At 43.8% G+C, this 12646-nt stretch overlaps 1 protein-coding gene across 1 annotated transcript in view; it reads left to right on the top strand.

Moving 5' to 3' along the window:
- The window catches only part of LOC103182135 (SH2 domain-containing adapter protein B), an 81178-nt gene that overhangs the window by 29389 nt on the left and 39143 nt on the right, over positions 1-12646 (top strand). The gene's annotated exons all lie outside the window — the stretch shown is intronic.

The raw sequence follows: 12646 nt of genomic DNA, 5'->3' as shown, positions 1-12646 counted from the left end.
CTAATTGCAAATGTAGCACCTCTAAATTAACTAGGAACCTTCCAGACCCACGCCCAAAATTCCATCCGGTCTTATAGCCTGTAAGACTGTTTTGTTTAGAACTGTAGAAAAAATCTTGAATCAGTATTAATTTAAGCACTCGCCTCGCAAACGAGTTCGATTCCCCGGGCTGGGCGAACCATTGGGTCAGTTTTGTTACTCCACATGCCTCTGTTTACCTTGCAGCAAATAGGAACCCAGTTGTTAGTCGGGGGTAATAATCCTTTCAAAAATAAATATAAGAATAATAATTTGGTCACTCAATCCACGACTGTTTGTGGGACACTTCTGTGCGCAATTGGCTGCCACGTTTCACCCACAAAATATACAGTCAATTCACTTTACAGTATGTGAAGCGCTTTGAGATATCTCGAAGATGTGATAAGGCGCTATATCAAATGCAAGGAATATTAATATTATTATTATTATCGTTGCACTGCCCTTATCTAACCTCCTGAATCCTCAGCCTTCTTCAGCTCTGTTCCCATTCAATTTCCGACAGAGAATGACGATAATCAAACGAATGACGATAATGTCAAGAGTGTTTTTGACACCATCACGCGGGGTTGTACAATGACTGCTCCCCAGTCCCTGTTACTTCTCCCGGTGGCGTTAGGAGCGCGAATGCTACTGCAGTGTGACGCAATGATTAAGTTATTGATTAAAGCTTAGTTTTGGTCATTCTCCTCTGTTGACAGACAGTGAACGTCTTTAGCATGAGGAGTTAAAACGTATAGTCGAATTTCAGGTTCAGTTGGTTCAATGATTAAATTCTTCCAGTGTGTAACTATTACAATTTACACATTTGTAAGTGATTCTCTTATGGGACTTTCAAGCAAGCCGGCAACTCAGTACACAAATGTTTCAGCTGTGTCCCAGTGAATGAGGTAGATTTCTGATTTATGCGTACCATAAAGATTCAACAGACGTCAGCGCATGAGTTACAGAGCAATTACATTGATGAACTCCTTCAGACCGAATTGAAAACCATGAAAGTGTTACTCGAGAGATTTAACGCAAAGATTTTGTGTGATTGGCTCGACCCCGCTCAAGAATAGGGTTTTAAGCTCTCGCTCTGCCTCTAGCGCCTCACCGTGATCGAGACCCCCGAAGCTGTCTTTCCATCGTTCTCGGTGACTAATTTAACGTGACAGATTTTCCTAGCCTCAAGATTCTCGCTTCAATTCCATTTCTCTTCTGATCTCTGCCTCACCGCTAAATGTGAGATGATATTTTGGCTCCTAACTCTTCGGATATTTTCTGCTCACGCAACTTACCGACAACAACAGCAACAACTTGTGTTTATATAGAGCCTCTCACGCAGGGTTAGAGTCCCAGAGCGCTTATCAGATGACAATTGTTTCTCTCGCAGCAATCTCTCCGGTCTCTCTTTCTCTAGTATTTAGTTTTCCCTGGTTTTCTGCCTTGTTTTTATTTGTTTTACCATCGAGCTCCGCCGCTGTCAAGCACTCGTAAGATGCCACCCCACGTGAAGGACGTTGCAGAAATGCAAGTTGTTGCTGTATTTTATCTCCGTCTTCTCCCAGTTGTAGCTGCTCCTTTCAGTCTCATTTGGGCATCTTTGTATTTCAGTGCCATCGCCCTTGGCAAAGATGGTGCATCGTCCCACAATCAGTCGTGGATTAAAAATGACCAATTTATTATTGTTCTGTTTTGGAGGGATTATTATTAGGCTCTGTGTGGAGTAAGGAAACTTGCCCAAGGTTTGGCCCTCTGCCTGGAATTGAACCCACGTCTCTCGCTTGCAAGGCGAGTGCTCTAACCACTGAGCTGCAGGACTCCGTATAAATACTCCGTTGTCGTTGATGTGTACCACAAGCTCCATCCCACCACGGAAAAGCAGGAATTCCGGCCCCTTACCAAATCTGGAGCAGTGCTGGAGCCTCGGTGTTTTTTTTTGTGGAAGGAAACAGCCAGAAAAGTTGGTCAGTTAGGAGACGCAGTAAAATCATTTAGACACCGTTTAACTGACGACCTGTGGCAACTGGCGATGGGAAGGATTCCAGTCACACCCTTCGCCAAACAGCTGAAGCCGGAAACATGACATCTCAAAACTTACCTCCAGCTCCTGCCTCGCGCTGCCTATTAGATTCGGTCTTTGCTCATATCGGGTACAACACAACGCAAAAAAATGACATTTGTGAAGCGCCTTTCACGTCAACAGGACGTCCCGAGGCGCTGGACAGTCAGGGATTTTGGGGTAAACGTGTTGTTAAGAGGGACCACACTGGAGTTTACCCGAAGGTCAGCCTGACTGAGTGATAGCACTTACAGCGAGAGAAAATAACGACGGCAAATGTATTAACTTCTTCCCTGACTGGGTTATCGACAGGCGTTAGCGAATACAAAACTGGCCTCAAGTTAATCTTTGGTAGCTGCCGAATACTCCTTTCTCTGTCAGACAGACACCTTTATGATCAGCTGGAGCTCTATCAGCTGACAACTCGCTGTCTGCGGAAGTCCCAGGTTTTTGTTTTCAATCTGTTTCGAATTGTATTTTTTCCCCCCTCCTGACTTTGCAAATCGACTTAGAAACTGTTCTACAAGTCTCCTCGCCCCGCTGAGTCAGCAGGATCTCTGCCACCCCCGTACAGTCAAGTGATAGGTCATGTATCCATATATAGGTAGCATTCTTGCCTCTGAGTCACACGTTTGTGGGTTTAGCTCCCACGTCAGGACTTGGAAACACATGGAAAAACATGTCTGAGTTGACATTCGAATAGAGTGCTGGGAGTGCATTGTCAGAGGCGACGTCTTTCGGATGAGACATTAAACCTCGACCCCATCTGCCTGTTCTGGTGGACTTGAAAGGTCCCACAGCACTGTTTGAAAAGAAAAGGGAATTTCAGCACCTTGGGACGTCCTCCCGATGCGAATGGCGCTACACAAATGCAATCTGTTGCTGTTGTTGCTGTCGTTAATGTTCTGCTGGTGTCCTGGGACAACAAATTCCCCCAAATAAAATAGGTCATAAAATTTCCCCAAATAAAAATGATCATAATTTAAACAAACCGTAACTTCAAGAAAAAGAATTGCAGCTCGCGGTGAGTTTTGTAGAAAGGAATCAAGTCAAGAGCACCGGAGAATGGCCAATACCCATATTTAAAAAGGGTGATAAGGGCTAATTCAGGAAACTACAGACCAGTCATTTTAACATCAGTTGTGGGCGAGGTTTTAGAATCAATAATAAAAGATGAAGCATCTCATCATCTGGAGAAGCAGAATATAATTAAGAACAGCCAACATGGCGTGACGAAAGGAAGGACACGCTTGACCAACCTTATCGAACTCTTTGAAGATATAACCGATAAAGTAGTCAGGGAAAATGCCGTGAATGTCGTGTACCTGCATTTCCAGAAAGCCTCTGGTAAGTGGCCACGTGAGAGGTTCATGACTAAAATAGGAGCGTGCGGAATTGTGGGAGAGGTAGCAGAATGGATTAAAGAATGCTTATGAAACCGACTATTCACCAGAGAAACATAACGATTCTCACATTTGATATAGCGCCTCATCACGTCTTCGAAACGTCTCAAAGCGCTTCACAGAATATCATGTAGAGTGAATCAACTGTGTACTTTGTGGTTGAAACGCGGCAGCCAATTGCGCACAGCAGCGTCCCACAAACAGTCGTGGATTGAAGTGAGCAATTTATTATTATCATTTTTTTGGAAGGAATTATTTACCCCCGGAAAAGCCATCCGCCAATCGACTAACAAATGACACCAAACTGGGTGGGGTGGAGGGGTGTGGTGCGTAAACGTTGAAGGGATTGCAGAAGAATGCAGGACAACATAAACAAGCTCGTAGAAACCTAAGAGGAACAAAGATATCTGGGGATTCAGATGCTCGAATGTCTGCACAGGTGGATAAGGCTATAAAAGGGCCAATGGGACCTTTGTATTCAGACGGATAGAATATAAAAGTGAGGAGATGATGTTGAATTTATACAAAATCTTGGTTAGACCACATTTAGAATATTGTGTGCAGTTTTGGCCTCCACACTACAGGAAGGAAGGATAAAGCAGCGATGGAAAGAGTACAGAGTAGGTTTATGAGGATGAGGCTGGCAGGTTACTGCTATCAGGATACACTGGACAGGTTGGACCTTTCTTCGCTAGAGAAGAGACTTTTTAATATTCTAAAAAAGGTTTGATAAATAGGCTCTTTCCATTCTTTGGGGAGCCCATAACTGGGGGAGGAACTAGCAGAGTATACGAGGGGATCAGAAAGAGAATTTAGGAGGAACTACTTCATACAGAGGGTAGTGAGATTGTGGATCTCACTGCCTGACATGGTGGTTGATTCAGAGAGTGTAGCTGAATTCCAGCGGAAGCTAGATCTTCACATGAGGGAGAGGGGAATAGAAGGGTGTAGGAGGGATGAAAGAAATGGATAGAGACTTATGTGGAGTATAAAGTATGGCCTGGTTGGGCCAGTGGCTTGTTTCCTTGCTGTACATTCTTTATAAATCTTCGTAAAGATCCCACAGCGCTCGTCAAAAAGAGAAAGGAGCGTCCTGACCAAAAGTCCCAAATAAAATTGGTTGGTGGTTCATTTCATGGGTGTTTGTAGGACATAACTGTGTACAAACTGGCGGCTGAGATCATCTACAAAATACATTCCAGGAGATCGTTTGAAGGGCTCTGAGATGTCCTCGTGATGTGAAAGTGGTCAGGTTAAATGAAACAAATATTACCTTCACGTGACTTATTTGTTTCTCCTGGTGTTTTTTTTTTGTTTCTCTTTAAAATCTCTCTCCGACTCTTCTGTCCTCTAGACTGTGCGATGTCTACTGGAACAATTTAAGAGTCTGAGTCTGAACCTTCACCTCGTCTCTTCTTAAACACACTCCCAGTGTCGCAGCAGTGTCTTTTGCCAGTTGTTCCAATCATTTTGAAGGGTTAAGATCGCACCAGTGAGAGAAATAGGGTCACGACCAGCTGTGGCCGTTATTTTCAAAATATGTATATTTAAAACCACGGGAACATTGAGAATTCTCTTCCCATACCCATACAGGCTTGAGAAATTGCATGGAGATGCGATACTAACTGTGCATAATTAGACCTACTTTACAGTGGAGTTTTAGTGCACGCACTATAATTTTCAAGTAACAAGCGATTGATTTTTTTCGCAGGTAACCCGAAACTGCTCTGAATACTCTTGAAATAAATGCACTGAAATACTCCGGAGACTGAGATCATTGGAAAATTTGGAAACTTAAGAGTCTGTGTTTGGTTTGAAAAGAAATAAAGACATAAATCTTGTTCCTTTTACAAGCCAGCCATATGGCAGTCTTTGTTTGACTGAGACTGCGGAACAAATTGCTGAGTACCGCACTTAAAAATTCCCTGTTAATCATTGAGTCAAAATTGTCACCAGACTTTTTTGACCTTAAATTTAGCAGCTTCTGACAGGATAATTGTTGTGCAAGCGTAAAGGTACAATTTAGGTGTCAATCTGTTTCAGTTAGTAGCACTTTCACCTCTGTGTCAGAAGACTGTAGGTTTTTGTGCTCATAATCTTGGCTGGTTTCCCTCCCCCCAATGCAGTGCTAGTGGAGTGTTGCAATGACTGATCTGCCGTCCTTCGGACAAAGACATTAAACCAATATTTAAAAAGGAGAAGGCAGTTTCACTTTATGGATATGAGACATCACACGACATTGCCGTGTGCAAATTGGCCACCGGTTTTACCTACAAACACAGTCACTGCACTTTTTCAGAAAAAGAAGACTCCGTAAAGCGCTTTGACAAAATGTTTTGACAGAAGACATTATATCAAGTTCAAGGATTGATCTTACTATTTGGCTAACACATGATTACAAAGTATTAGCATTAACACTAAGTGAACCATTGAAGCGAGACCAAATGGATTGTGAGCAGAAGGCAGGTCCAGTAATTGACTGCACTGTAATAATTAGGATGTATACATATTGTAGTGGTTGTTGAACCCAGATCCCCTCGCAAGCAAGCGAGAGGACCTCGGTTCGATTCCCGGCAGGGCAAAACTTTAGGAAAGTTTCCTTACTCCACGTGCCTCTGTTTACCTAGAAATAAGTAGAACCTGCTTGTTAGTCAATTGGTGGATCGCTTTCTGGGGAAATAATCCCTCTGAAACAAAAATTTGCTTATTCAATCCACGGCTGTTCGTGGGACGTTGTTGGCTGCCACGTTTCGCCCACAAACACAGTCACTACACTGTACAGGTATATTCTGTGAAGCGCTTTGAGACGTCTCAATGATGTGATAAGGCGCTATATCAAATGCATGGATTTTTATTGTACATTGTGCCTAGTTCCTGGATTAACTAATTGAATTGTAGTTGCTATAGGTCAAACCTATCTTCAGGGAATCGAACAAATGATTTATTGATTTGCCACCATGTAACGACAGCTTTTGTAGGCAGTGCGTCTCGTGTAACATTAGAATTTTGATTCACTTGAAAATGTGCACATAGGTTTCACAAAAGCAAACTGGATGCAGAGTAATCTGGGATCTGTGAGGGAAAGCTGAGCAGGTGGGAGCGAGGATGCGGGGCTGAAAGTACATGTTGGGGGTTGAACACGACATGTGCATCCATGCAGGTTGATGCTGTCAGCGCCTATCACACATACATACCCACACACTCGCCGTGGCAAAACACTGGCACCTGTGGGAGTAAAAAGTGATGCCTTCAGGAGAGGAGCGGAGAAGATGTGGGAATACATTTTGAACCTTGAAATGCATTTTGTGGTTAGACTGCGACGAGATGTATCCCGTTGGTTTGCAAACCGATCTTACTTCCTGTGTAGCCTTGGCAATCTCCAGCGCACCGCTTGTTAAAAGAGTTAGCTTACCAGCAGACTGGCGGGGAGTCGACAGATTTCTTCCCTCAATGAATTCCAAGCTCTTTGTTTAAATTTTTCTTCCTAATAAAACTCCTCCACACTACTCCTACTGCTACTAATCCTTGCATTTGACATAGCTCCTTATCACGTCTTCGAGACGTCTCAAAGTGAATTGACTGTATGTTTTGTGGGTGAAAATTAATAGTTAATATGGCCAACCAAACTTCACCATTTGCTCCCCTGCACTATCTGCATGACCTCCCCCAAACTGGTTTCCGCACTGCCCACAGTACTGAGACCGCCTTGGTCAAAGCCACAGTGCCATTCTCTCCATCTGCGCCCTTGGGGTCTCTGCCTCCTCCTCCTCCTGCTTGATCTCTCGGCCGCCTTCGAAACCGTCGCACATTCTACCCTTGTCGACCACCTCTCCTCTCAGCTCCACCTTCACGGTTCTGTCCTTGCCTGGTTTCATTCTTACCTATCTCAACCTCTGTTGTTTTTGTCAGCCAGGAGTTGACGTACACAGAAACCCATCACCGTGCTCAGGAAGCCAAACTACTAACAATTACTGAAAGTTCCACGTACATATAGAAATTTTCCTGCGTCTGGAACAGAAATGCACAACCTTCCTCTTTGGAGAGACCCTCTTTGCCCGTCTAACCCTGGAAAGTATTGCCCAGTTTGCTTTTTGTGAACGCTGGTAAGCTTCACCCCGGGATCTGAAACCTTTGGAGCTGCAGTCTCGTGAGTTTCCTATAAATCTCACAAATCTCTATGTGAATCAAACCGTTTCGTAAACATTCTCAGTCGAGGCACTGAAAGACTAGATTCTCTGTGTTGGACGCTGTTTCCTGCTCTCCACAATCTCTGATGCGTGGCAGACCAGCACGCACCAGCCTACCCATTAGGGCTTTGGCTTGTAGGTTATCAGCTCATCCTACTGACAAGAAGAGTAAGGTATCTGATTAGGATTGCCCAGCAATAAGTGGATGTAACAGCTTTATAGTGGAGCTGAGTGACTTCAACAGCACAAGTTTTATCTGCCACATCTCACAGTAGTAAAGAGCAGGAATCGGCATTGAACGCAGACATAGAAACACTACACTTTTCCACTGTCGCATAGAGAACCTTTACAAAACCGCCTGTTTAATAGTAATAATAATCCTTGCATTTGATATAGAGCCTTATCACGTCTTCGAGACGTCTCAAAGCGCTTCACGGAACATACCGTAAAGTGAATTGACTGTATATTGTGCGGGTGAAAAGTGGCAGCTAATTGCAAATTGCATAACATCCGGCATCGCTTTCCGCTGTCTACTTATTTGATGCCGATCTTTTTGAATGGAGTTTATTCCCTTGTATTTCTCATTGTTCGTGCAGCTTCGTATCATCAGCAAATTGTGCAACAACACAAGTGCTGTCCTAGTGTTTTATGAATTGGGTGAGCAGCAGGTTATACAGGCTCATCTTCATCACAGAAATGTACTGTGTAAGTCCCAATATTTTAGATGCTATTCTGATCCTGGTCTTTATGTAAAATGGTCGAAGGGATATTCCAGGAAACACCCCCCACCCCCCACAACATCCTTAACTTCGGATGTTATTTGAGAAGCTATTTCAATCATGTTTGAGACTGAATACAGTGGAGAAATATTCTGCAAAATTGAATCGATAGTCAATGTATAAACCTTGCTCCTTGTATTTGAGGAGTGTATTGTAGTAAGAAATTCCATTAAATGCGAACTGCACTAAAATCCACAATGTAATGAAATTTCTGCCTATTGTATAAGGAGTTTTATTTATAATGTACTACACTGGACGTTACAGTTGTAATAGTCAGGTTGGAATAAGCCCTAGGTTCTACAATCCTTTTTGTTTAGGGATTTTTCAGCATGAACCCACATCCAAAATACTCTGCCTTCTGTATGGTGCTTCTTGTAAATCAACGAAACATTTTAATTTAGGATTGACACTCGAGTGATTTCGTCACATCAGCATCTCCGGTACTGCCTGTCTTAAGGTCTAACTTGCTGTGCGATGGTGATGCTGCGTTACCAATGAGGAGGCTGGCTTTAAAGGTCTAAATTTATTTCAGCAAACAACCCGCACTGTAGCTGTGGTGTGATCTCGTGGTGATTGCCACTTTCTCGGACGCCTTTGAAACTTACACTTAAAGTCTCTCACGTTGTGCTGAAAGATGGGTTTTTAGCAAAGGCTGGTTTGGTTCCAGCGTCGAAAATGCACATCACAACACGCAACTCGCTTAATGAGTTATTAAGCCGGTAAAGCAGTGATTACCTTTTACGTATCGCACTCTTTGAGACACACAGAATGCTAGTTCATACAAGTGTTGAAGTTAATGTGAAGATTGGCAGCTGACGCGATTACATTGACAGGTAGTGGAGCTTTTTGAGTGAGTGCCAAGAGTGGGGCGGCTGATTCTGGGAGGTGGAGAGTTCAACACTACCGAGGAATGTGTGTAGAAAACACAATGATACCTATAAATTTCCTCAACATCTTTTGGCAAAAGCTGCACTGTGTAAAATATTGCCATGATTCTGAACGAGGTGTGGTTGGTGGGACTGGCGTGCTGAAGGGCTGATGACGTACAGAGTTGTGGCTAAATGTGATTCTGTGCCCCTAATCGAGGAGAAAGGAGTTAATTGTGAGCATTAGTGAACTTTTCGTTCTGATTTTATACCGAAAGATTTACAAGCAATATCAGGGCCTGGTAGAATCCTTTGTGTTTTGCATTTAATGTGGCTGGGTGGTCTTTTTGTTCAGGTCCACAGGAACATTACGCATCTCTCAAAGGGGATTGCTTTATGACGGGCTGTGCACACCAAAGGGTATGTTAAGTCTTTCAAAGCAGGGCAATGAGGTCCTGACAGATTTGGAGCAGAGCCAGAAAGATATGCCTTGAAAATTAGCAATATGTGTGTTTCTTTTTTGTTAAGAAATACAAACCCGATAAATCTGCAGTGACTGGTTTTAAAACACCCGCTGGAAGCAGGCACAACTCTAGAGAGAGTGGCTGTGTACGGTTTTCACAGAATGACAGCAAGTCGTCCTGTTGTACCTTCAAAAGAGCGGAGGGACTGAAGGGTTAAGATAGACAAATCCTAAAAGGTGAGAAGGTAAGTTGACAAACCTGTAAAGACGCTAATGCAATCCTAGGTTTTATAACTAGGAGCACAATGCAGTATATATAAGGAAAAGGTTCATCCTCAATCTGTATAGCCATTAGTTAGTTATCAGCCTAGCTCAGGCACTTTTTGCTGAGGTAATTCCTAACGTGTCATGTTGGATTGGCTCAGTTTGTAGCAACCCTGTCTCAGAGTCAGAAGCTCCTCATCAGGACTTTAGCCAATTGGTGTCTCAGCATTTTTTTAATCCTCGACTCTCTTTTAAACCTTTCGTTCGGGCTCTGACTAAGCTTTTTCTCCATCTGCACAAAATCACCCGTCTCTGTCACTTCCTCACCCAGCTCAGCTGGAGTCCCTATGAATACCTTCCTTCTCCTTTTGCCAGCCTCCGCACCTCTACCTTCCATAACCTCTGGATCATGCAGAACTCTGAAGCCTGTACTATCGTCCTCACAAAGTTCACAAGCCCTTCCTTATTTGGATCACCCAGTGGATTACCTTGTGTGAGATCCTTATCCTTAACTTCAAATGCCTCCAGAGGCTTGACCCGTGCTTCTGCAATGTCCTGCGATTCTACTCCCCTTGTCCACTCCTTCCACGAGCTCACCCTGGCCTACTTTATATCCTCAGCTCCATCATCAACAGTGAATTTTTAGACAATTTGCCTCTGCTCTCTGGAACTTCCTCCTTCTCTGTTTTCAACCCTTCAACCGATCCTTGGCTACTTACCCCTTACGTTGTACGCACCGCTCAGCTCAAGCTCCCACTCTGTTTTTGTAAATTAATTTAGACATTTTCCTACATGGCAGATGCTACACGTTTGCAAATTGCGGTAAAATTCTAAGGTTCTTTGGTACTTTTTGCCGAGGTAATTCCTAATAGGTCATTCAGCCTGGCTTGGTTGACAGCACTGTCTTCTCTCAGTCAAAAGGTTTTGGGTTTCACCCCCAGGTCGGTTGAACTCACGATCTAGGGTGACACTGGGGTGTGGCAGCTCTACACTGTCAGAGAATGAGATGTTAAACTGAGGACCAGTTTATGTAGATGTTAAAGATCCCGTAACACAATCTGAAATGCGAAGAGATTTTCTCCTCGTGTCTTGACCACCAATCTCTCAGGTAAATAAATTGCTCGTTCACCGAGACCTTCACGTGATGGAGAGGGGAATGGAACAACAACAACTTGCATTTATATAGCGTCCTTCACATGGGGTAGCGTCTTGAAGCGCTTGAAACAACAACAACAACAACAAGATTCCATTTATAAAGCGCCTTTCACGTCAGGAGGACGTCCCAAGGCGCTGTACAGTTGGGTCATGACCCGAGCATTGGGGGGAAATGGTCAGGGTGAGGGGAGGGAAGGGAGGGAGCGAGGAGGGGGGAAATGGTCAGGGTGAGGGGAGGGAAGGGAGGGAGTGAGGAGGGGGAAGAGAGTCGAGAGGGGAGCTGAAGGCACGGTCAAAGAGAAAAGATGTGGGAGGGATTAAGAGTGGAAACTCATTTGGAGTATAAACACCGGCACGGACTGGTTGCACAGAGTGGCCTGTTTCTGTACGATACATTCTTTGTAAATCTTTGTAAACCTCACGGCTGTTTATGGGATATTGCTGTGCAGTGTGGCTGCCTCGTTTGCCAACAAAGGTTTGCAACGCAAAGATATTGCTCTGAGCCATTTTGATGTGGTTAGGCATTATATAAAACGCAAGTATTATTATTGGTTAAGAGACTGTGCCAAAAAAAAACTTCTCCCTGATCTTTGAACAACCCCTCTGCCTTTGTCATCCGTTGTGAAAAATGTATCTTGTACAGAACAAGTCCGTTGGTGGTGAATTATTCAAGACTTCTCTGATGTCGGTCGATTAAAACTTCTTACTTGTGAATTTGCTTCTTGTTGGCACTTGTTTGATTTGTTGGATCTCTATCAACAGTGTATAAAATGTTCCTTTGCTTATTTGCTTACATGGAGTCCTGTAGCTCAGTGGTTAGAGCACTCACCTTGCAAGTGAGAGGAACTGGGTTCGATTCCCGGTAGGGTGAAACATTGGGCAAGTTTCCTCACTCCATATGTCTCTGTTCACCTAACAGTAAGCAGGATCCCAGTTATTAGTCAATTGGCGGATCACTTTTCCAGTGGCAATAATGCCTTCGTTTGTGGGGACGCTGCTGTGCGCAGTTGGCTGCTGCGTTTCGTCCACAAAATATACAGTCAATTCACTTTACAGTATATTCTGTGTAGCGCTTTGAGACGTCTCGAAGACGTGATAAGGTGCTATATCGAATGCAAGAATTGTTATTATTATTATTTCACCTATATAATTTGTGTTACAATGCCACATTAATATATTTTTGCAGTCCACAGACCTCCCGGATGGATTAGTTGACAAGTTCAACAGCAACAACTTGCACTTATATAGCGCCCACAAGCAAGGTAGTGTCTCAGAGCACTTAACAGTGGTAGAGCCTGACTCCGAACTGGTGGGGGGTGGGGGGAGAAGAGGTGACCGTAAGCACAGTCAAAGAGGAAGGTTTTCAGGCAGGACTTGATAAAGGGGAGAAAGGAGGCAAGGCGGAGGGATTGAGGGAGTGTTCCACGTTTCGAGGTGTAGTAACTGAGT

This window comes from Callorhinchus milii, unplaced genomic scaffold (genome assembly GCF_018977255.1).
Source record: "Callorhinchus milii isolate IMCB2004 unplaced genomic scaffold, IMCB_Cmil_1.0 Scaffold1, whole genome shotgun sequence".
Classification (NCBI taxonomy): Eukaryota; Metazoa; Chordata; class Chondrichthyes; order Chimaeriformes; family Callorhinchidae; genus Callorhinchus; species Callorhinchus milii.
This window is presented reverse-complemented; position numbering and strand designations above follow the sequence as displayed.